This window comes from Patella vulgata, chromosome 7 (genome assembly GCF_932274485.2).
Source record: "Patella vulgata chromosome 7, xgPatVulg1.2, whole genome shotgun sequence".
Lineage (NCBI taxonomy): Eukaryota > Metazoa > Mollusca > Gastropoda > Patellidae > Patella > Patella vulgata.
This window is the reverse complement of record NC_065885.2, coordinates 37,003,271-37,030,093: the sequence shown is the minus strand read 5'-3', so window position 1 is coordinate 37,030,093 and position 26,823 is coordinate 37,003,271. Positions and strand designations below refer to the sequence as shown.

General features: G+C 37.5%; 1 long non-coding RNA gene across 1 annotated transcript in view; it reads right to left on the bottom strand.

Annotated features, from left to right (window-relative positions):
* Positions 1-25,442, bottom strand: part of LOC126828742 (uncharacterized) — a 46,603-nt gene extending 21,161 nt beyond the window's left edge. The window contains exon 1 of the long non-coding RNA XR_007683219.2: positions 24,593-25,442. This is a non-coding gene — a long non-coding RNA (uncharacterized LOC126828742). The remainder of the gene's footprint in view (positions 1-24,592) is intronic.
* Between the last annotated feature and the right edge of the window lie 1,381 nt (positions 25,443-26,823).

Here is a 26,823-nt window from a genome sequence, read left to right as displayed (position 1 = left end):
TTGTAGATTTTGTTTGCGAGTAGTGTGGTCCTCCTGTATTACCATTAGAGACTTCTGCCATTTTTTGTAATTTCGATAGGATTCTAGCTTATGATACACGGGTAACATATATTTTATCATTGGTTTAACGGTCCCTGCATACCTATAGAACGTCCATGACATTATACGTTCACATCAAATGAAAGCCTATAAAATAATTACATAAATAGGTCTGTGTGATCTCGGTAGTAAGTGCCGACCAATCTTTTAGTATTGAATTATCTTCCTATCATTTACAACCCTATTTTATACATAAATCGATTCTCTTTATAACATATTTCACCAGAAACGTAAGTTAACAACCGACTATACAATCAGAATGACACAACTAATGAGATACTACTAGACTCTTTCAATAAACGAGAAATTAACACTATTTGCTACCTTAGAAGCAATAAGACAGTGGACCTGATTACTCAAGTCATGCCCCAGTCACTACATCTAATGTCTGAAAACCCGTGCATCCACTATAAAAGTAAGTAGTTTTGTAACACGTACATTAAGGCCATAGTTCGAGTGTAATATGTATGTTTGGTATTTGCCGGTACATAATACATTCCATATTAGCTTTATTCTCTGAGTGTTAACATAATATATATGGCCATTGTTCCAAGTGTAATATGAATGCTTCATGAAATTGTTATACAAATTGTTTGATGTTGGTATTTGTCGATACATAATACATTCCATATTAGCTTTATTCGGTGAGTGTTAACATTATATGTGTCCATTGTTCAAGTGTAATATGAATGCTTCATGAAATTGTTATACAAATTGTTTGATGTTGGTTTTTGCCGGTACATAAAACATTCCATATTGGCTTTATTATTTGAGTGTTAACATAATATATATCATCTAAGTCATAATCTTTGGAACAATTTTTTTTTTAATATATCAGAATGGTGATTGTTACATTGAGGTTAAGTCCTTATATATCTATTGTCTAAATACTTATGACAAAAAGATCGTTTTTGGGTCTGTTATGTATTTCATTCCATGTTAAATATTATTTCTATATTTCGTTTCGGATAACATTCATATGCAGTCTGTAATATGCACGTAGCTCAGAATAGAATAAGTTGTATAACGAGAAACGGCAAGAAACCTGCGAAGGGTGATTTAAGTATGCCCTGTGTTTATACATTTTTTGTTCGCTGTGTCGCTGTCGAGATAAGTGGTAAAATTAAACTGTTCGAAGTGTCGCAGGACCCATGTGTTGACTTTGTAGTTAACCTGTGTGACATTTTTATGTTTACATACGACGTGGCAGGAGGAAATCTTTGTGATTCCTCCTGTGAAAGATTTGACCAGTACTTTATCTGTAATGACGTGCCAGATGAGACGAGAGTGTCAGTTTTTCTTTCTAGTGTAGGTGTCACTACTTACTCAGTATTAAGAGGACTGACTGATCCACAAAAACCTTCAGAATTGAGACTGAATTATTTGGTTCGAAATTAGGTACTCATCTTTGTCCTAAGCCATTATTGATAGCAGAAAAATTCCGCTTGTATGTAAGAGAACAAGGTGAGAATGAACCAATTACAGATTTTCTGAGAATAAGAGCGTTTTGCAGACAAGTAGAATGCAGAAAGCGATCTAATAATAGATTATATAGAGCTGTAGAAATTGCAGTTGCTATGGAAATAGCAACGAAAGATGCCATTGAGTTGCAAGCTTAACACACATCATCAGGAGTCATGAAACTTCACCGAAATAAGACGAATTTCCAGATAAAATGGAGATATAAAGCCAAAGCAAATGAAATGAAATGAGGTTTAACATCCTACCAGTACAAAGCATGACAAGCGATGTTTTCGGTGCAATGGTAAAGATAATGATGTCAATGATTGTTTCTATAAGGACCAGAAATGTGTAAGGAGATTGGACATTGTGAGAAAGTATGCAAGAATCCAGGGCAAATCCACGCGGTCCAAGAGGATTCAGACTGGTAGTATTGAAACTATTGAGTAAAATTACTCCGAAAGTGGCGGTAATACCTAAAGATAAATTTGTCAATCATTTTGCAAATGACTTAGAAGAAGACTTACAACCTTGTGCTTTGACTTTAAAAAAAAACTTATTCTGGTAAATATCTAGAAACACTTGGTATGACAAAAGTCCATGTAGAATTCAAGGGTCAAAAAAACCTTGCGTTTATATGTTGTTCCAAAAGTAGGATGCCCCGAGCTGAAACACATCTCGAATACCATATACAGTTACGGAACTATATCTATATATAGAACAGCCCTAGGTGATCCTCTGTTATTAAGTATCAAGAAAATGTACCCGCGTGCTGTATTTCCAAAGATATATCCATTTGAATCTCCGTAAATATAGACTGATTTTGCGTCCGGGTGGCCGACATATTATTTGTTTTGGTTTTTCAGTGTAAACGGAGTTACATTCCCTAGTTTATTTAAATTCAAGATTTTTGTACAGAGACAAATGGTCACCCACAACCATTCGGGACAATTCGTTTACGTCGGATTTGCAATCTTACGAAATCTGCTCGAAGATTCGATTGAATCACAGGTATCCGAGCATGCGCAATGCAGCTCAGGTTTGGATCGGAAATTCCCGTGTGCTTAAAAATGTGGAGCTCAATTTGGTTTAAAAATTTGCATTTAAAATTATTTCAGTTTTTGCAGATATTTTAGACCAATGTATTTATATTTTCTGTATACCCTTAGACATAAAGGTCTATTTATATCGGTATTTATATGTGAACTGTCAATTTAAATTTGATGTATCATTTAAGAAATAAATAATGTTCTAAAGTATGTTTATTCAAGAAACGTTTTATGGAACAATTGGAGTATTAATTAAAGAATGGCGGACTATTTTAATCAATCTGAATTATTTAATATGCAATAATTGATCAATTTATAAACAGATAATACATTGACATTTTGAAGTTGGGTTTGAATAAATGAATACAAACTATTAGATACATAATCAAGAACAAATTCAAATTCGGGATCACGTTCCTTCTTGTATAATAGCATTAACCCTTTTGTATCACTTCATTCTTTTTCGCCAAAAGAGGGCGTCACGGTGGGTAAAAACGCTGGCTCACTAGCCTAGAGTTCGGGTTTCGATCCCTGCATTGCCCGAGAAAGTTCATCCAGATTTTCCGGTGTAGTTCCTCCTTGTCAGTAAGTTATGCAGGACGGAGGGTCTGACAAAGACAGCTGTCTATTCGTTCCGATGGGAAGGAAAACCAAGGTCCCGTGTACACATTCGCGTGCACGTAGACATCCCTTGACATTTGGAATTCGATATAAGAGTAGGCCGTAGTGCCGCTGTCCGGGCAAAATTTCCCTCATAATAATTGGCGTATGGGTCGAGTCAGTGGTTATGACATATGCACCGAATAAGGAGCCAAATTTCGCTGACTTTAGGGTTTCAGAAACACCGACATGCCAACATGATATTCTTTGTAATTTTGTTGAGAGTGTAATTAGATTTGAGTCCCGCGACAACGAAACATGCGGTTATAACCGAGCTGGCGTTCCTATCGGAAACGTTGAGCGGTTTTAGTTGCATGACCAAATTATGCCATTCTGAAGTGTATCTTTGATTTTCGACATCATACAAAATTATTTCTTCCCCACAAGGTTGGGACTTACCTTTTTTTTAAAATTTTTATTATATTTGCCAGAACTTTATTATTATTAGCCTTCGCGCGAATCAATGCTTTTGTGGTCTTCCTTAGTCGATTTTTAAATGGAAAATTGTTATTTTATTCCTATTGATCCTACTTAATAAAAACTTATTTGTCCTATTTAATTTGTTTAAAGTCGCATCGACAGATGTCTGCGTCTCTCTATGAATTAAATGTATCGTGCTGGTATCTGCCGATGGTGTCTTGTGTACTATCCCAGGGAAAAGAAAGTTGTCGAGATAATCGTCATATAATTTTAAAGACTTATTAGGATTATTTATTATTTTACCAAGCTTTCTGTCTTTGTCTCAGTCTGACCAGCCTACTTCAAATATCTTTGTTATCAAACGTCACGCAGTCGTCCTAAGCAGAAATTATAGACTGGCGCTCCTTATTGGTCTGAAATTTATTATGCCCAGTACTAGCCCATTTGTAATTCTTGCAAAGGGAAGTTTAGTTATTGTGCCGAGATCATAGTGATCGATTGACAACAAATTAAAGAGTCCGTCCGTCAGTTCCTAAACAAATAAAAACGATTTGTTTCCCCTTAACCCTAAAAGTCAATAGTCTCGAACAGTAAATCTAAATTGCCAACACTTGTCTTAGGCAATTCAACGAAGATTTTGAGAACCTTGCAAAATTTAACGAAACATACGGGTTGTATTCTATCTTGCCTAACACGAGTGTTTGGGAGATATGAGATCGCTTAAACTAAACGACAACCCTCTGTAGTTAAATAGCGAATTGAAAAATAAAAAAAACTACAATAATTTTTAGAATTTTAAGGTAGTTGGCGATCCAATAATATCTAAAGACAAACGAGTGATAAGAATATTTTTAACATGTCTTTATTTACCATTTGATGTTGTGACAATTCCACGTGCATAGCTATATATAGTGAATATTTGCTCAGATGAATTACTCGCACGTGCTCAGAGTATACCCGAGCCTGTCATCATTCAGAATTTGGTCTTTGACATTCAACACCTCTCCAGGTAAGACCAAATTTTTTAGAGGTTAAATTTGGCTGCGTGGGACACCCTACCAAAAGGTGAACCTGTTCTGTTTAACTTCAATAGGGCTGAAATCAAAAGTATAACAGGTTCTGAAAACGAATCTAAGTTTTAAGCTGAATTGTCAAGACTGGCCAAGGAAGGCATTTTCACCAGATGTGATTACAGTCAATGTAATGGGGGACTCCCATTGTACCTGTGCCAAAGAAAGACGGTTCTATGCATATCTGTGGTGATTTTAAGGTCACTGTGAATCCAGTTTCAGAAGTTAACAATACCCACTTTTCAGGATCGACGATACCTTTGATGATCTGGCAGGTGGAGAGCATTTTTCTAAACTTTACTTGAAACAGGCATTCCTCCACTTGGAGGTTAATGAAGCATTGTGTAATCTCTTAACGATTAAAGCAGAGAAAGGACTACAGTATATCACTATAATCGTCTGATAAACGGTATTACGCCAGCACCCGTAATATGACAACGTACACGATTTTGCGGGGACTACCGGGTGTCAAGTGTTTAATCGTTGATTTGATTGTGACAGGTAAATCGGATAAAAAAAACAACAACATTTGATCAATCTTTCTATGCTTCTCCATCGTCTTCAATCATACGGTTTACGCGTGAATAAAGTCAAATGGGCACTTTTGTAATAATATTGCTAGAATTTTTGCTCTTGAAATTAATGATGGCAGTATATTTCATTAATTAATATCTTTGGCAAGTTGGTAGGTTCCCACATATGTGGAATTGTACTAAATCAACTTAAGTCTTTAACTGACATATTGTTACATAAAAAGAACTCTTAAACCAAAACAGGTGTTAACATTTTACCGCCAGAATTACACGTGAGTGGAATTATTCTAATTGCATCATTTGACTTAAAGTAACCAATCATATCGTTAATTACACAAGTTCAGGGCCATGATCACGCTTTATTGTGCATGATATTCATATACCTTTAAAAGAAACCGTGGAACCCTGTAAGTTAGACTTCCATTAGATTCCAGAGGGGTTCCATCTGAGTTCCTAGACAGCCGTGAGGCTGGCTAGGGTAGAGAAATGGTTTTAGCTAGTATTGTTATCTATTATGCTTGTATACCTGTATTCAGCTATATATATATATAAAATGTAGAAGCGAACTATTGCATTGTTATTCCTGGTAAGACAAACGTCTTAAGAAACTGTAAGAAGTAAATACACAACGTGAAGCAGAAGTAAAGACAGCTAGAGACAAATTCTAGACGATCACAAGGCTACAGAAATATGTAGTAAGAAATGATGCATGGGTCTACGTAGGATGTGGCGACCGGTTTCCTGGTCCGCTCTCCACGTCAGACAAAAGACCTATGGTGCTACACTTTTCAAGGAAAAAGTTCAATTTTGTGGTCATGGTGTTGTTAGTAAGGGACTCCACAAAACTCAGTCGAAAATAGACGCTATTTTGCAAGCTCTCCCAAACCAAGCAGTGTAACATCATTGAGATCCTTTTTTAGGCATAGTGAATTATTATTCAAAGTTTCTTCCTAATTTGTCAACTATTTTGCATTCACTTTGTAAACTCTTGGAGAAAGAACGTAAATGACAATGGACAGTTAGTTGTGAGAAAGCTTTCAAGGAAATAAAGGAGTTTATTAGTTCCGATCAAGTATTAACTCTGTGATCTAAATCTTCAACTTCGATTAGCCTGTGATGCATTTCCATTCGGACATGGTGCAGTTTTGTCTCATGGGATGAAAGATGGTAATGAGAGACCAATCGCATAGGCTTCAAAAAGTTTAACAGCAGCATAAAAAGAATTACTCCCAGATAGACGAGCTGGCCATATGGATAGTATGGTATGTTAACAAGTTTATCCCTTTCCCCCTTTTCGGGCATTTTTCTTGAGTCTTTGCCAGAAGAAGCTGAGACTATACAGCAAGAGAGCAGTCGAGATCCTTTATTATCTAAAGTTTATGACCAAGTCATGAACGGATGGAGTTATGAACAGAGAACTACAGGGATATTTATGATGGGGAATCAGGGTTATGATTCCACCTTCCTTACATTCTCGACTTCCAGACGAACTTAACCAAGATCATATTGGTGTTGTAAAGATGGTCTGGGATCGATAAAGATACGAGTTATTATGTAGGAAGTGAGCTTGGTGTCAAGAAGTTAAGCATCTCCGATACATATATTTTGTTGGACTGTTTCTAAATGCAATGTTTCTATTCATTGTAGACGCACATTCAAATTGGCCAGAAGACATCCGTATGAATTCAACAACGCTGAAAAGTATTTGCTACAAACGGTATTTCTACACAACTGGTAAACGACAACAGTCCACAATTTGTATTACATCTTTATGAAGACAAATGGTATTCGTTACACTACATCTGCTCCTTATCATCCAAGTGTACCATTGGACTAAGAATGTTTTGTACACAGTTTCAAGATGGCTATGTAATCCGGTAATTAAGATAGTGGATCTATTAAATTCTTGTATTTTCTTCATGTAGAAAGCTATATTCAAGTCTTTCTATACACTTTTCACTGCACCACTTCATATAAACGCCCCACCCCACCTTTTTTTACAATGTGTTTTGAGAGATTTCATTGCGCCGGTGTTGACATTTAAATGATAGTAATTGGTATTTGTGGTTGAATTACAGCTAAGAATGTTATTTTTCACCAATAAATAGTTATTAATTACATTTCAAAGATTTCTAAGGCTTTTTTAGAGTTAAACTTAGAACCGAGGCATTTCGAGCAAATGAGACCACACGCTGATATAAAACTGGCGTAGATGTGTAAATGTCAGCTTAATGTTCAATATTTTCTTATCAAAATCTATGACTGTGGTGTTAGTTGCATTTATATTACTTACAGAACAATAAAATGTTAATTTTGCTCATTTTCAGGCCTCCTTTATGTTGTCAACTCTGTCATAACTACTTTTTTGACTTCATATTTTCAGGAAATTGATGTAAAGGTCCAGGCATCTTGCTTCAGCACAAGGTTTGCAATAAAAATATCTATGGTTCCTGATATTTTGTCCATAATATATTGTATAATAACTGGTAAATTATTCAGCATGACTCTAAAACAAAATATATATTAGTTTTAAGTAACCATAAAATGATGAGATACTTGAAGATCATTGTTTGGTTTGTCACTTGTTACCTTGAGATTAAGATTAAAGTGTAGTAAGACTATTGTCTTTTAATCTGATAGATTGATTGACTGAGTGATTGGCTGCAAATTGGTACTAATCTTTGATTCCAAATACATCTTTTCAGAAATTTACTTTTTAGGTTACATGTCTTTAAACAGGGTCCTACATAAAAATTAATAAAAGAAAATGTTTAATGTCTTCTTATAATTTGTTTAAACCGTTTTATAATGAATTGGATTTATTTATTATTGGAAATATTTATATATGCCATAAAATGTATTTGAAAATTAATTGAAATGTAATTGACCATTGCATGGTTTTTCGAATGTAATTAATTACATTTCCATTACTCATTACTTTGAAAATCTTCCATTACTCATTACATAGTCATCACTTAAAAAATGTAATGATTACATTCCATTACCATTACCCCAGCCCTGGATGCCGCTGAGGTTTGGGATGTTGGAAAAATTGAATTATTCCCAAATTTGTAAAAATTGAGTATTCTGTGTCCCTTTTGTTAGAGAGGTCTGGCCATAGACCAAATATGGCATTTTTTCATTCATCAAGGCTTATTTTTAAACATAATTCATATTTATTGCCCATATTTTTGTTTATGTACATATGTTAGCCAGGGATGGTAAAACATAGATTCCTTTGGTAATGTTAGTTCTGTTACCAAATATTAGATTGATTCAGTCAGTGGCATGTTTAGGGGGTGGGGATACATGTTTCAGTATTGATCTCTAATATTACAATCAATGCAACTGATTTGCGATTTTTCTGTTTGCATATTGTCCAAAAGTTTCTAAAAGTATATTTCTTGCCAGTGTGGCTATCTAAAACGTGGACAATTATTGGTATTTTGAAAGATGCTACATATAAATTGTGTACATTTTTCATAACATGGCAGTACAAAATTACATTTCTATGTAGTTTGTTTGTAACTTGTCTAATTTTTTCACAGAACTCAAATATTGTCTTTATTTAGAAATATTTTTCAATTTTAGAACAAAGGGCCCAGACACCTGAGATGCACTGCATGTATACTAAAAGGGACATCATTTTTGCACTTATTCTATAATTTTGATTTTAGTTCACTGACATGTTGCCAGAACACATGGGAAGCAAATAAAAAATGCCTTTTGGTGTTATCTGAGATTTCACCCCTATATAGGACACAGCTCACCAAATATTCCTATATACACTGGTCACCCACTTTAGCCCCTCTCCCCCTTTTTATTTTTCACCCTTTTGCGTGGCGATTTTTATTGACTTTTGGGTGAAGAATCCAAGAAAAGGGTTTGAAAATACATTTTCTGTCCGGTTTTGGTGAATATCCATGATATTGAGGCGAAGGGGTGCGAGAGGTGAGAGGTTGGTTAGGTTGAAATGTAGGTCGGAAAATTGCAAGTTTAGTGGTCTTTACTTCCAGTTTGTGTATCTCAAGTTTTCCATGTTGAACCCCATACGTGTGTTCTGCTAGCTTGGTGGATGCAATGATACAATAAAATCTTATCACGACAGTATTAAAATAGGGTTTATCTCAAACCGAACTCAGTGGGTTTAATTGCCGTGACATGTTTAATTCATTCAATATTAGCTTTAAATTTGGTAACATGCCAAAAGTTTTCCAGGCCTTATACCACGCTGAAATGTTATCAGATTAATTATTTAGCATGCTGACTGGACTGACATAATATAGAGAGATCTGATTCTTCGATCATGGACGGTAACGTTTGAATATTTGACCGGCGAATTGTGAGAATCTAACACTGAGGTGAAAACATAAATCTGTCTTGATTGTCTAAACACTGATATTTCGTAATATAAAATCCACATTTTGAGTAAATGTCACACACACCAATTTTTGTATCAGTTGCTACCGATGGGGGACGGATAAGGACAATAACTGGTATAAACCACAGTACACCCGGTTTATATCACCAACCTTAAATGTTTATGAAGTGTCAATTAATTTAAAGGAGCTAAGTCGCTAATATTTTGGACCTAGAAATTGACACAAATGGGTCGCAACCCATACAATAATGTAATATGAATGTATATAAATTGATTTACATTCAATCGTTTCTGTTTTTACTGTAATTTCTAATCAGTTAGGTTCGGTGACATACGCCAGTATTCTCAATCGAATTTCAATCTCTAGCTTCACGTTTGGGGTATGGGGAGCTTGGTATCTCTGCCACCAGTGATCAATTTCTGGCTAATCACGAGCCACCGGTAAACGGAACTTCGGAAGGGTGTGCAAGGGCCAGCTAAAAAGTGGTCAGTAACGGTGTTTTGCTAAAATTATAATAAGCTTCACCGTAAGAATAAGACAGACTCGTTCAGTTTTCAAAGCTTTATGTAACAAAAACTTTCAAAATATATCAGTATTTACAGCTTAAATACGTTTATTTCTGTTAACTGTCATTTTTCGGTTAAACAGCGTTCACCATACTCTGTAAGGGTCTTTACTTTTTCGGGCGTATAACATTCGCCGTACTAGTTCTTGAAACTGCCAATGTCTTTACTTTCTCGGGCGAATAGCATTCGCCGTACTTGTTCTTGAATCTGCCAGTGTCTTTCCTTTTTCGGGCGAATAGCATTCGCCGTACTTTTCTCAATCTGCAACTTGTCTTTTTCGGGCAATCCTAGATTGCCGTACTCTCTGAAACGGAAAGAAGCTTAAAAGGAGCTTTAGGTATTTAAACAAATGATTACGAAAGAACATAACACTATAGACTTCTATGATAAGACATATAATACTTCTTACTCGTCCTCTATGTAAATATCCGTTTTAGGGTTACTCTGTACACCTCTGGTATACTTCTCCCTCGGAAGTTTAGCTTCATGAGAAAATCTGAAAGATTAGAGTTCGATAGCCACTTGAATACTTTGCTCAATGTTGCATGGTCTAGTTTGTTGCACTTTTCATACCATATCACTGTCGTCTTGGAGTGCGTCCAGAAAAGCATCTCTCGCATGAATGTCTTGTAAACCTTGCTCCTCCGTTGGATATGCCATGTGCACAAGTCGTTTGATTGACTGGCCTAACTCTGTGAGTTTTCCTCGTGGCTTCAACTCTGTACGGTATAGTTCTGTCTAATTCCTTGGCTGGAATCGCCTCTCCAGGGCGTTCACCAAGATTGTGTACTTGTACCTCTCTGAAGACTGGAGCGAACTCAACACTTGCTGGACTGGCCCTGTTAAGCTTCCGGTTAGATATAGACCCCGCTTTTATGGTGTCCATACGTTTAACTTAATACACGTCTCGAAGTGAACTAAATAGTCCATTAAGGGCGAGCTTCCATCAAATTTTGAAGCAACCAAAATTGGCTTTTTATAAACTGGTGGTACCAATGCTCGATTACGTACCGTTCTCTCAGCTTCAACATTTGCTTGATATCTAGGAACCATTGGGTTTAGCACAGGCGGAGACAATGAAGTCCTGAACTCCGGGTTTTCAAATAATAGAGGAGTTGGCAAACGTCGTCTCGACTCTTTCTTTAACGGTGTTGGACGTGGCAGATAATGTATCTTGTGGCACTTCGAAATCATCAAGTAACCGTCTAGTCTGCTGAGTGATAAAGGATGGAGGTCTTCTAGTTGTGCTCTCTTCAACTGGATTAAAGCTGCGAAAGCTAGCACGCTCTCTTTCTTTCTGTTCACCAGCACCATCCTCCAAACCCAAGCTTTTACTCAGGGGTTTTAATTCACTAGATATTTCTTCTAATTTCTTTTTTCCTGCCTTGTCCGCCAAACTTGTTGGTGTATCAGGGAGTTCTGCCATTTTGAAAGATTGTCAAAAGGTTCTAATACTGAACGTCTATTTTTATTCCTTATTCCATACAATTATCCCACCTCTGCCACCAAAAACGTGTAACGGTAACGTTTCCTTGAAGGGATAACCACGTTTGGGGTATGGGGAGCTTGGTATCTCTGCCACCAGTGGTTTAATTCCTGGCTGATCACGAGCCACCGGTAAACGGAACTTGGGAAGGGTGTGCAAGGACCAGCTAAAAAGTGGTCAGTAACGGTGTTTTGCTAAATATATAATAAGCTTCACCGTAGGAATAAGACAGACTCGTTCAGTTTTCAAAGCTCTATGTAACAAAAACTTTCAAAATATATCAGTATTTACAGGTTAAATACGTTTATTTCTGTTAACTCTCCCTTTTCAGGTGAACAGCGTTCACCGTACTCTGTAAGGGTCTTTACTTTTTCGGGCGAATAGCATTCGCCGTACTTGTTCTTGAATCTGCCAGTGTCTTTCCTTTTCCGGGCGAATAGCATTCGCCGTACTTTCCTTCAATTTGCAACTTGTCTTTCTCTGAAATGGAAAGAAGCTTCTGTGCCATCGAAACGTAGCTTGTCGATATCAGCGAGTTCATCGCTGACCGCAGTCCCAGAGGCTAGCCTACCATCGAAATTCCAGCCATCTAAACGTATCTATAAGAGACATTTATTCCTACTGGCGATTAACGAATATTGCATGAAGAAATTCAAATCATAAGAACATAAACGCGACTAATACACAGTATCATATTGATTATAAAAGTACAATGTATATATTGGTTACACTATATATGTCACAAAACACCAATCATTAGATAATAATAATTATTTACTAATTATATAAATCATTTTAAGAGGTGGGAGTTATCCGTTGTTTAATTTAACAGTTATATAATTACCCTGGTTAGAAAGGTACGAACAATTAAGGTATTTAAACAAATGATTACGAAAGAATAAAGCGCTATAGACTTCTATGATAAGACATATAATACATGTTTAATATATATAGAAATGACAATGTCCTACGCTAACAAATAATGTAATATGATAGTATTAGTAAATATAAAAAACAAAGTGGTCGCGAACATCCTGGCTCTTGACTGCTTCAGCGTCACCGTTTGACATGACTTGTGGAATATGCCTAGCCTCGTTTTTCGAGCCCCTTTATTACACATAGCGCTGAAACGCATTATGGTACACGATTCGTGTACCAATTGTAAAATGTTTATTTTGTCTTAAATATTGGATATCAGAAGGCCATCTTTTTCCGGTAAGATCACAACATCAATGTTGATTCAAACCGACAAATACATCGTGTTTTCAGTGTCGAAGATTTTGGATGATATTGAGTTAGAGACTTAGCTACTTTAAGCCTTTAATGGATATACTGTCAACTGTGGATTAAAAATCTAGCTACGATGTTATGTAAAGCGGTTTGTCGTCAAGGCTAAAAAAAACATGTTCCCACGTGTGGCGTTGCCGTGGTCTCTAAATGTCATAGACGTACAATCATTCTATGTATATAATGTAAAGGAGCAACCAGACAACTTAATAAATCATCCCAGGGAGCATTCAAGAACATCGATCTGTCCTGGTCATTGACCCGCAGTAGTTACTTTAGTAACGTAAATTGTATCGGCTCTACTCTCTACTGCGTTAATGTCAGCTTCTAATGACAACTAGTATGAAAGTAAGGCTTTTCCCCATCTCGGTTCTAAGGCTATTTTGGAACCCTTACCGTCTATTTTTCACTGTGATTCTTCTTTGGTCGCCAAAAGGAATCATTTCTTGTCACATCCAACACAAATTTATAAAAATCCAACACTATTTTCATGTAGAATTACGTGATACAAAAACATAAACAACTTTCATTTGAATTGGGCCGCCATGTTCAAACTAACGCTCAGCCAATATTCCAAATTTAGGAATGGAATTTTACCGTAAACGAAGATTCTCGCTGTACATGAGAATAACACATAGAATATTTAAAATATTTTATAAAGGTCAGTATAATGTGTTGTTTATTTTATAGATTTTATGTAATAATTATTCATGTATGTTGAATGAAAAAACATTTAGTGACCGTGTACAGCACGAATTATCGTTTACGGTAAAATTCCATTCCTAAGTTTGGATTATTGGCTGAGCGTTAGTTTGAAAATAGCGGCCCAATTCAAATGAAAGTTGTTTATGTTTTTGTATCGCACAATTCTACATGAAAATAGAGTTGAATTTTTATAAATTTGTGTCGGATGTGGCAAGAAATAGTTCCTTTTAGCGACCAAAGAAGAATCACGATGAAAAATAGACGGTAAGGATTCTAAAATTGCCTTAGAACCGAGATAGGGGAAAAGCCTTATTTTCATACTTGTCATTAGGAGCTGACAGTAAAGTAGTACCCGCAGATACATTATAGTTCTTCTACCCTTCAGAATTTAGGCTAATCCATTTAGCCCAAGTCGCTCAGAGTCACGTGCAACATGCACTGTTTCCTTTTATACACCCACATTTTCATATGGACGTATTGTCGTCGCACCCGTCCGTTCAGATTTGTTTGGGACCCTCTACATGTCATAATTTGTATCCTATTTTGAAAACAAAAGATCCCAAAGATCTCTCCCCCTTTCGACATTGGCACGTATTAGACAGTTACTTCATGGATTATTGTCCCTTATTCTACGAAAAAATTCATTTTTAGCTTGTGGACGTGGACCCTCTAGAAATCGCAATTTTTATACGCCCGTTTTCATGTGGCCGTATTATGCCGTCGCCCCTGTCCGTCCGTCCACAATTTGTTATCCAATTGTTATCCAATTTTCGAAACTTGAAATATAGGTCTATCTTCCAAAGATCTCGGTTCATTTCGATATTGGCATGTATCGGACCATAACTTCATGGATTATGGCCCCTGATTGTTCGAAAAATCGCCTTTAGCTTGTGGACAGGTCACAATTTTCATCTGATTTTGATAAAACTCGAAATGCATGTTTATAACCCAAATGTCTTGGTTCCTTTCGATATTTGCGCATATCGGATCGTAACTTCCTGAATAATTGCCCCTGACTGTACGAGAAATCGTGTTTTTAGCTTGTGATCCTTCTAGAGGTCACCGTTTATATACGATTTAAAACAAAAAACCTTCGAATACATCGGACCAAAACTGCTGGACAAAATGGCCACCCGTCGTACGCAAATAGTATTAAGGTTGTGGACCCTCTAGGGGTCACAATTTTGGTCCGATTTTGATAAAACCTAAAGGCCCAATACCACTCTTGTTGTAACTGAATAATATGTCCCAATCTTTATTCTGGTCAACAAATTGTACTATTTTGCAATATTCCAATTAATTGATGATACAAATTTCATCTTAACACACCCAATTTAAACAAATGGAAAAATTCAACTAAATGAATTGAAAAACCTGACGTAAAGCTTTCCAAATGTGACTTGGATTTAAAAATATTTTTGAACCCTCTGGACAAGTAAAATAGGATTTAATGGATAATTTACACAACAGGTAGGACACTAACACATCTAGTACTTAGAATAAAGCTATTTTTTATTTTCTGGAACTGTCAAGCCAGCAAGAGTGTTATTGTCCCTTTAAAATATATGTTTATAACCCAACGATATTGGTTCCTTTCGATATTCACGGATATCGAGTCATAAGGGGGCAGACCACCGTTAACTTTCACCGATCATAAGGAGGCAGACCACCATTAAATTTCATCGTCTCGGTACACACAAATTGTAGTTCGTCTATCTATAGCAATTTTGTCTCCTTTCTCCATTTTTGCATGCCCATTTTTGTTGATTTTTTGGTCTAGCATGGAGGAAGAGGGTTTGAATTAACATTTTCTGCCAGGTTTTGGTAAATATACATGATCTTGAGGCGGAAGGATAATAGAGTTATCAGATTGGTTACAGTGATATGTACGGCAAATAGTTACATGTTTTTAGTATGCTGCTTCAAGTTTGTGTATCTCAAAATTCTGGTGGTCAACCTCATACAAATTTTATTGCAAAGATATGACTATTTGTTCCTCTGTCTGTAGTTACACGCATTCAGCCCAACGAAAATTTGGGGAAAAGTTGGAGGTGGGCAAAGAGGCCAGAATTAACATTGAATTCAGTGGGGAAATTAATGGTGGTCTGCCTCCATAACTTCCTGAATTATGGCCCTAGATTGTACTACAAATCGCGGTTTTTAGCTTGTGGTCTCTCTAGAGGTTACAATTTTATCCGATTTAAAAAAAGAAAAACGTACAGCATCGTTACACTCTAATGATGGTTGTGTGCGAATTTCGTGAAAATCGGACCAATACTGCCGCCCCTCAGACTCAAATAGTGTAAATATACTATTCAAAAAAAGTAGGGGATATTTGATTTTTAAGTGTTATTAAAGTCACCTAATGAAACTGACGAAGAAACAAATGACAAAATGAAATGAAGTTCACATTCATTGATTTATTCCAAATGATCGTTAGACTAAGTAAGGCACAGACTGACCATTATAAGGGTAAAATGATACCCGGGGTCAAACATCAAAGTTACCACAGCATCACAACCAAGTCAGTAACGGGTAAATCCTCCTCTGTTTGCCAAACAAGCATTGATCCGACGTGGCATACTCCTAATGAGACGTCTAAGGTCATTTTGGTCCAGATTGTCCCATTCCTGTTGCAACGCAGCAGCAAGTTCTTGGACATTGGCAGGACGTTGTTGACGTTGACGTAACCTCTGTCCAAGCATGTCCCAGACATGCTCGATGGGCGAGAGGTCGGGACTCAGTGCTGGCCAAGGTAATGTGGTGATGTTCTGTTGTTGGAGGTAACCTGTAACGATCCTGGCCCTGTGACATCTTGCGTTGTCATCCTGGAAGATGAAACGGCGGCCATGACGTCGTGCGAACGGCACAACATGGACTGCCAAGATGTTGTCCCGGTAGTACTGGCCTGTAACACGCCCTGCAACAACATGTAAAGCCGTTCTTCCAGCAACAGTGATGCCTCCCCACACCATAACAGAACCACCCCCAAATCGATCATGTCTGATGACGTTAACGTCTTGGAAGCGCTCGTTTCGACGACGCCACACCCTCCTACGTCTGTCCAAAAAATCAACAGTGAACCTTGACTCATCTGAAAACATCACATTGCTCCAGCGTCGATTATCCCAGTGTTGACGATCCCTACACCAACGACGTCTTGCCTGAATGTGATGATCTCTCAAACAAGGGATCACGCGAGGACGTCGGGCGCGAAGGTGACCCCTATGCAGTCGATTCCGAATCGTCTGGCCACTCACTCTCACACCAGTGTCTGTTTGAAGACGAGCGCTGATCTGATTTGCTGTGATGACACGATTTCTCAAGGCCAAGGTACGGATAAATCGATCCTGGGCTTGAGTTGTCGCCCTTGGTCGACCTGAGCGTGGTCTGTCCTGTACAGATTGTGTATCACGGTATCTGGACCATAGCCTGCTTATGACAGACTGAGAAACATTCATCGTCCGCGCCACAACCGCCTGTGTTGTGCCGATCTGTAGCATGCCAAGGGCACGTAACCTTTCATTTTGGGAAAGCAGACGCATATCAAAATTTGTTTTCTGGTCACTAAAACAATTAAACTGATGTTTCCACCCTGGAATTCAATGCCACAATGACTGTAACATTCAAAGTCAGAGTCGTGCAAATCTTGGGTTGAACCCCCATGATGATCCCAAGCATCACCTGCATTCCATGCGGTAGCTATTGGTGCGTTTGGGCGTCACATGTAACTGGAAATGTTTCTTCTGTTAGGTTCTATAGTGACTTTTTTCGTAGTCATTTGCATATTTTAGTATTTTGCCCCCAAAATCAAATATCCCCTACTTGTTTTGAATAGTATATATGGTATATCAAGGTTGTGGATCCTCTCGAGGTCCCAATTTTGATGAAACATTAAATTTATGTTTATATCACAAAGATCTTCGTTCCTTTCGATAATAGCGCATATCCGAACGTAACTTCCTGGATTATGGCTCTGATTGTTCGAAAAATTACATGTTTAATTTGTGGACCCGCTAGAAATCTTAATTTGTATTCAATTTTAAAAAAAACGTTTAAACATATTATCGTTACACATCAATGAAGGTTGAGTTCGAATTACGTAAAAATCTTACCCAAAATACCGGACAAAATGACACTCCTTGTACGCAAATAGTGTAAAAGTATGTAATACCATGGTTGTGGACACTCTAGAAGTCACAATTTTTATCCGAATTGAATGAACTTGAAATGTATGATTATATTCTAAAGATCTTGGTTCCTTTCTATATTTGCACATATCGGACCATAACGTCCTGGATTATGTCCCCTGATTGTACAAAAAATCACGCTTTAGCTTGTGGACCCTCTAGAGGTTACAATTTTCATCCGATTTTAAAATCGTTTAAATGTATCACCGTTACACCCTAATGACGGTTGAGTTCGAATGTCGTGAAAATCGGACCGAAACTGCCTGATAAAATGGCCGCTCCGTGTATGCAAATAGTGCAAAAATATGTAACACCAAGTTTGTGGACTCTCTAGGTGTCACAAGTTTTATCCGATTTTGATTAAACTTAAAATATATCTTTATATCCCAAATATCGCAGCCCCTTTCGATATTCGCACATTTCAGGACATAACTTCCTGGATTATGACCCCTGTTTTATTAGCTTGTTCTCTATCCATCTCTTGCAAAATGTGGGCGTATCTTGCCTGGCAACCACTGGTTATGAAACTCAAAAGGTATCTTTATATCCCAATGGTTCACTATTGATTTACGGTGAACAAGCTAGAAAAAAGGCGATTTTCGTTCAGTCAGGTACCAGCATCCAGGATCTTACGGTCCGACATATAAACGTAAACTTTAAATTTCGTCAAAATCGGAAAAACACTGTGACCTTTAGATGGTCCAACAACTTCAGTATTACATTCATTTACACTATTTGCGAAACGGGTGAACGGCCATTTTGTTGGTAGGCTGCCGCACGCAGTCAAAATTTGCTCTATTAAAAGTTTAACTCTCCACAACGAATGTGAATGCTTAGTGACTAGCCCGGATTTCTCGCTCGACACGGAGCAGTATATTCTATGAGGCTATAAATAGCCATCGCACGTGAAACTTTCAACACGTCTATCAAATATTAAAGCGGTAATAAATGTTTTGTTAACGATTCTGAATAACAGTAATATTTAGCTGTGCCGTTGTTACAGCACCTTTAGAAAATTACGCTCGTTTTGTTTTTTAATTTGCTTTATTATGAACTATACCGTTTGGTTTAGTGAATTTTATATCTCCGAGGCTCCTTCGTTAGGCAAGAATAGAATACTACTGTCTGAACCGTCGTAAATTTTAAACGGATTTCTTCGATCATGAACAACCTACTTAACTTTTGTTATTATAAACATACCTGTGTGTTTGAAATTACCTCCGGTTAAATAAAATCCATTGTCGAACTAAATATTCCAGCGAATAAAAAAGTTCTCTCTTGTAAAATTGAACTCATCACAAACATTGACATCGAGAAATACAAAAATGGAAGCTATTTACGTCACTTATCGGGATAGATCATTTCGTATAAGGGGTGTTTGGCTCTTTTACGACACGACAGTTCAAATTTTGTGTATGAATAAGCTATTGCTCTAGGACCTAGAATGAGTGTGGGCGTTTACAAACATAAATACGCCCGTAGTCCGTTATTTTGTTTCCGTCTTGTATTAATTATTTGGTTAGAGAGTTAGGTGGGATTATTTCGTTTGAACACAGGGGCAGAACAAAAAGAACGACATTCGGTTTATAGCCCTTCAATCTTACCCTTGAATATCTTTAATATTTCCTGATGAACTTAACCTCGGCAATCAGCTGTAGCCGAGGTTAATCCGTAAATGCCGATATATTTTACATTTGCCTCGCCAAAATTAACAGCCGAGGCCATTGAATAATAATAATAATACTAATAATGAATATTTATATTGCGCGTATTCAATCCAAACAATATGCTCATGGCGCAGGTTTGTTTAGCTCTTCAGTTTCATAGTTCACTCTTTATAATAGGATTCAAACATATGAGATTTTAATTTTGATTTGAAAGTTTCCAAACATTGCGAAGTTTTGAGATTTACGGGTAAAGAGTTCCACAGTTTTGGCACACTGTGGGAAAATCGTCGAAACCCAAAGGATTTAAGTCTATAACTTGCTACTGTTAGAAGGTGATGATTTTTTTTACCTTAGGGTGCGTTTGGGGATATATTCAGATAACATTGAACTAAGATATTCGGGGGCTGTTCCATTTAAACATTTATGGGCCATACACAGGAGTTTGAAATGCGTTCTGTGGGTGATTGGTAGCCAGTGCAGTTCTTTTAAAACAGGTGTAATGTGACAGTTTCTGTCAGATCTGCAGACGATCCTGGCTGCAGTGTTTTGCACAATTTAAAGTTTGTTTATCAGGTTCTCATTTATACCATAGAGTAAACTGTTACAGTAGTCAAGTCGTGAAGAAACTAATGATCTGACTAAAGTATGCGCAGCATCCTTTGTAATAAGATGTCGAATTTGTCGGATAGACCGGAGATGGAAGTAGCAGACTTTACACAACTGATTGGCATTGTTTTCCATACTAAACTCAGAATCAAGATGGACACCAAGATCCTTAACCGAGTTAACAATATTTATTTGAGAGTCAGCGATGTGGATGGTAGATGCTGATTTATTAGAAAGCTGTTGTTTGGTACCAATAACCATGACCTCTGTTTTATGATCATTGAGTTTGGGCATATTATTGGTCATCCATGATTTGATATCTTTTGTACATAATGCGATTCTGTTAAATGAATCCTGATGATCTGTGGAATTCTAGCTGTCAACAATTGGTGTATCATCAGCATAAGAGTGGTACATAAGCTGGTGGTTTTTAAGTATATTGGCGACACTGTGTAAAGTACAAATAGCACTGGTCCCAGCACAGAACCTCGGTGAACTCCATTAGAAAGATTAAGAGAATCTGAGTTGGTGTTTGTAATTTGTACCGACTGACTACGACTGAGAAGGTAAGATTCAAACCATGCAAGGACACCGTCTGTAATGCCAAACTCTACGTGAAGTTTCTTTAGGAGCACCAATGGATCAATCGTGTCGAAATCGGCTGAAAGATCCAACATTACTAAGGAACAACAGTTACCTCTGTCGACAATATGTCTGATATCATCCACGACCTTGAGAAGAGCTGTCTTGGTTGAATGGCCTTGTCTGTAAGCTGACTAATAATGATCTAACAGTGAGTGCCGAATCAAATGATCGTTCAACCGAGTGTTTGCAGCTTTTTCCAATATCTTTGAAATGAATGGTAAATTGGATACAGGACGATAGTTTTTGAATATTTCCTTATCCATCGAAGGTTTCTTAAGTAGGGGTGTAACCAATGCATGTTAAAAAAAATCATTGAATAGGTATGAATACCCAAATTTATTATCAACAAATCATACCGCACATCGGTTTAATTGCCGGCAGATAGTTCCATGTCTTTCTATTTCTCTTCGAATATTATTTCCGTTGTGCAAAAACAAATTTTAATTAAAAGAAGTGAAGTTTTGTAACGGTATGAGCACTAAAAGTGCATTAAAACACAGGGTGAAATTGAAATGGAATTTCATCCAAAAGACATTGATGTTTAAGTATTGCTAGTTCAAGATCTTGGTGTGTGCCACCCGGTAAAAGCAGCTTAAATAAAGTGGATCAATGTCCCAGGAATCACAAAACATCAGTAGCGTGTGCTGCGACCACGTGTCTGAATAACTGCAGCCACTCTTCTTGGCATACCCCTAACCAGGTTCCTTAATTGTTTCATCGGTATCCACTGCCACTCCTCGTGGAGAGCTGCCCCCAGGTTCCCTCAGGTTTTGTGGAGGAGGTTTCCTTCGTTGTACCCGACGGTCCATGATGTCCCAACCATGTTTGATTAGGTTCAAATCAGGAGACATTGCTGGCCATGGAATAGATGTTGGTTTACAGCACATGAACGATGAGGTCGTGCATTGTCGTCCATGAACAAGGATCTTGTGGCAAGTTTGTGAACCTTGTATAGCCACCAAATCCAGTCTCTTGGTAAAATGTTCCTGGGGGCAAGACATATATTCCTAGTCCTCCATACACGGGATCTCCCATCAACAGCATGCAGGAGAAAACGACCTTCGTCGCTCCAGTGTATTCTCCTCCGTGATCATAGGTTCCACCTCTGCCTGTGCTCACACCATAACCTACACTGACGCTTGTGGTGATTTGTGAGCTGTGGACGCCTGATGACCCTTATGACTCTTAATCTAGCAGCTTTAAGGTGGTTTCTCAGAGTCTGGTTGCCCAAACGGCGATGGGGTTACAAGGCCTGTTTCAGAAGGGTGCTTGAACCAAACGTCTGGCGTCTAACAGGCCGTAACAGAGCTCTATCCTCCTGGGGCGTGGGAGCTTTTGGTCTTCCAAAACGGGGAAGGTCCTATACATCATTTGTTTGCGCATGCTTCCTCACCAGACGGCTTATTACGGTGTGGTGAAACTGGGTTCTTGTAATTTCCTTGTAAGAAAGTCATGCCTGATGAAGTCCAATGATATGTCATCACAATGCATCGGAAATTCTCCTTCGTGCCATTGTCAATCAGAAGTGCAAAAAAGTGATAATGAAGTCGATACCGATCCTTGAATATCCAATGCTTGCGGTTGTTTGAAACTTTGGTGTGGTGGGATTTACGTGCATGTGGCTGCGTTCGTGAAAGACATTTTCCAACAAGTAACACCTTATTTTATCGCCATCATGAGGATTTGAGAGGTGCTTAACTGTTTTTGCTGTGTATATTTTAAGTTTCATTAAAATCGGATAAACATTGTGACTTCTATAATCTCATATTTGGAAGAGAATAAGCTAAAAAAAAAGGGGGATTATTTGCCGTAATATTAGGGACAATAATACAACGATCCGATGCCTGCCAATATCGAAAGGGACCACATTCTTTGGGATTTAAGCCAATATCGGAAGTTTCGTCAAAATCGGATTACATATACGTCCACGTGAAACTGTTGGAGTAGAATACGTAAAACGGCTGACAGTCAAACCTAAATTTACCTACCACATCCCTGAACCTACATGTAGGTCGGGCCCGAGTGCCTTGTTGACAGTCAAACCTAAATTTACCTACCACATCTAAGATCGTAGCATTATGGCAAAGCGGGCCAAACTGCGCACACTCGTTATTCTTTCTTTTCTGGCACCCGGGGCCTCTCTTTTGGATAAAATATACCTTGGACGCTTCCCTACAAAGAAGCCGTGTCTTATCCAAATAAGCTGGATCAAGCCCATTTTGTGGCTTCCTCTGGCAAGTTTCTTAGGAAACACTTATCTACGATGTCACCCTTGGTGGAAAGAACGTATACAGTTGAACGCGGACGTGTCAGGCAGTGAAATAGATTATGTTTTGAAGATTTATTGTGTAATTCCACATTACGTTGTGTTGTTTGTCAATAAGCAAATTCAAGAAGAATGTAATGCCGGTATCCTATATTCCAGTAGTCCAAGTGACAGGGTTCTTGATTTTATTTCGAGACGTATATAACAAACCCTATATTGTAGCTCTACATAGCCACTGGACATGTTTTCAAATCACATACTATCTACACATTAATGGTTTGTGCAGATGAAGGAAAGTTTCACCGAAATTGTGTAGATTATATACAGTATGATGCGGTTTTGTGGAGCTAACCTTTCGTAAATGGGGAGTATATAAAAGCAATCCCCCAGACATAATGCCTATATCACGTATGTGATTGGTCATGCTGTACTAAAACCAATTTTGATATGTCATAATTTCAGTGCAGAAAAAACTCGCACATTTCTTACGTATTGCCCTCATTGAGGACATCAAGTGAATACAATACTATTTTAATGCCATATGACCAAGTTTAAAACACAAATGCTCCCCAAGTAAGCTCTAAAAATCTGCTGTCAGTAAGACATTTACAACCAAAATGTCGACCTTGTTAATATCTAAATCGACAGCAAACGTCTCTAAATCTTATCTTTGGTGCAATTCTTCGATTAATGCACCCTTTGGGTATTCTTAGACGACTCTGCATAATGTCGCATTCGTAACATCCATCCGATGCACGCACGATGTCTTAAGCTATCTAACAGAAGCCAATGGTCAAGTACATCCAAGTTATTAAAATATTATTACGAAAAATATATTTTTTTGCGTTAAATTCTATAATCAAGCGATTCCATATAATATTTTCTGTAAAGATACCCAAAGTCAAAACAGAAAATATTCATTGCTTATACCGTCTTGTCCACAGATAGTTTATGGATTGCGGGGTTTATACAAATCCCAAATTTGGCTGACTTGAACAGCAGTCAGGCGGTATTGTCTACAGTGAAATCGAATGAAGTGTAATCGTCTTTTTGTCTGCGATATCACTCCAGTTGAAGCGGACGTTAAAACACCAACGTACTACGACATAATCGTCTTCATGTCCGATCTTTCATCTAAATTTGCTTACCCCTTTGATGTATTGTTGACACGTTACTAAGCAATTTCGAGATTAACAAACAATTCATGTAGTTTTATTTAATGAAGTTAACTGTACACGGGAGGTCCTGCTGTTTTTATCTCGCAGATGTTGATCTAACGTTTGATGTATTGTTGACACGTTACTAAGCAATTTCGAGATTAACAAATAATTACATCTAGTTTTATTTAATGAACTTAACTGTGCAGCATCTAATTCCAATATGTACACGGGAAATCGGGCGTGACAAATCCAGATCTGTTTTGCCCATGTGGACTTGAAACACGGGATGTTTAAATCGGAGGCCGTAGCCCGATTCAACCATCAGTAACAAAAGACTTACCTAATATCGCCATACTGATTAAAGCCAGCGTATTACCATTAATTTCCGTTAGCACGTTCATTGTTAATATCTGAAGAAACACTTTCTCTTTTATGATTTAAGTTAGCCCACGGCCTGTCTGTGTATACAATTGTTTACATGTGTATGCTGTTTTAGTTTATACTGAACAGACGCTCTTATCTTAGATTACAAAGTTTGTTTATATGGAAGCGGTGGCCCACTTCCCCATAGGCGCTATTCATAGTTACTTTTTCTCTTTATTCTGAATCTTTTCTTTTATCGCTGACGTGACTTTAAAAAGTTTCTTTTAATCCTTTAAAACAACTTGATGTCGAAAACCTTTCCTGGTTTGGTTCTCATTAATTTTCAGCGAAAAAACATCCACGTACAAATGCACAACCCAGTTGTATTAGAATAATATATAAATATACATTTGAACATCCATTTCTTGAAAACTTAGTACCATTTCTAACTTCATTTATATAAAAATGTACTTTTGAACGGTATACACTGCATATATCCGGGCTAATTTCCTGATATAGAAGTCATTTCTTCGGGGCTATGAAACACAACACTCACTACATCGCGGCGCGTCAAGTATCATACATGAATTGTGACTTGGCGTTTAGCTTTTGTCACAACCCAACAAGTTGTAAAACAGACGAAGTCATAATTCCGAGCAACTAATTCATCTTATTGTAGTAAACCTGAAAATGTCACCCTGGTAACCAAACGGCATCCGGTTCTAATCTAGCTACTGTCAAAACCACGCTATTCACCGAGCGCGATAGTCGTATATCTAAAAATCTATACCATAGCGGCGAATACATTTACTCCTGCACTGTTGATATTAATGTAGCCTCCTCTTTTAGAACGACTGTTATAAAATAATGCTAACTCACCAAAGAGGTGATTGTACGTAGTATCTAATCTTTAATAAAAGAATAAGTGAAAGAGCTTGCGAAGTCGGGTGATATACTGTATGAAGTGTAAATCTTCAATCATTGAACTACAACAATTCGCATGATCAAACCATTTTAATAATAAAAAAAATATGGTATGGTGATGATGCTCAGTTTTCTTGCAACTTAAGTCCCGGTCAGCGGTGTGGCACCGACGCATGTTCAATATTTGCATATATGAATATGTGAAATTGCATCATAAACATTAGTTTAGTTAGGGTCTCTCAAGTCATGTTTTAAATTCTCAGATTTGTCAAAACACGCATTTGGAATATTTCCAAGATACCGAGTAATTAGCTGTTCTAATCCAATCAAGGTATTGAAGAAATATCGTAATAGCGTTAAGTAGAAGTGATGGATAACTGTGGCATCTTTAATCTTAGTCTTTATTTGAAAAGTCTTGTTGTCCAATTGTCGAGGGATTGCGTGTTATTTCAAAATACCTTACCTAGCAATATTAATACCCTCACAACGAAGGAATGTCTTCACATGGTGTAGATATAGATAAAAAGAACTGCTGTTTAACCGTGACATCTTTAATCAAAGTCTGAACAATTTGAACGCCTAGTTGTCAAATTGTCATGGGATTTTGGAGTTTTAAAATAATCTCACGTTTTACAGACCTTCTTCGTTATCGACAATGACAACGTGGCACATAAGAAAAGAAATGGTTACGCGAAACTTTTGCCCGCGTAGAGCGGCATGTATAACTTTCGGGGAATATTTGCTGTACACTACCAATTTGAGTTTCCGTTCAGACCAAACGACTCTAGTCACTTTCCTTGTCGGTCCTTTGACTAGTTGCGAGTTCACCATCCTGGCCACAGTAGCCTTCCTGCACATAAAGAATCTCATCCCACACATAGCTGTTTGCTAGAAACACGGATGTTGCGTGTAAAACATATCGTTGCCAGGAAACATACACATACTCACCATGCAGCAGCGTTATGAATTCAGGGTTCCCGCGGCTTCGTCAAACATTTTTTCAAGGATAAATATACGTCAAATTCAAGGATTTTCAAGGACATTTTTTAGCCTAAAGTTACAATTTTTCATCTTAAAAATAACCAAAACATTACCAACTATCGTTATAATCTCCTATTTAAATGGAATTGAAGACATAAACTGTTTTTTTAATATAACAGATCGACTTTCGGCACACCGGAAAATTCCCTGATTAAACTAAAGTACGAATAAAAAGTAGAACAGTTTATTGACGTTAATTTGCCGATTATTAATACGTTTATTATTGTTTTTCAAGTTTAGCTA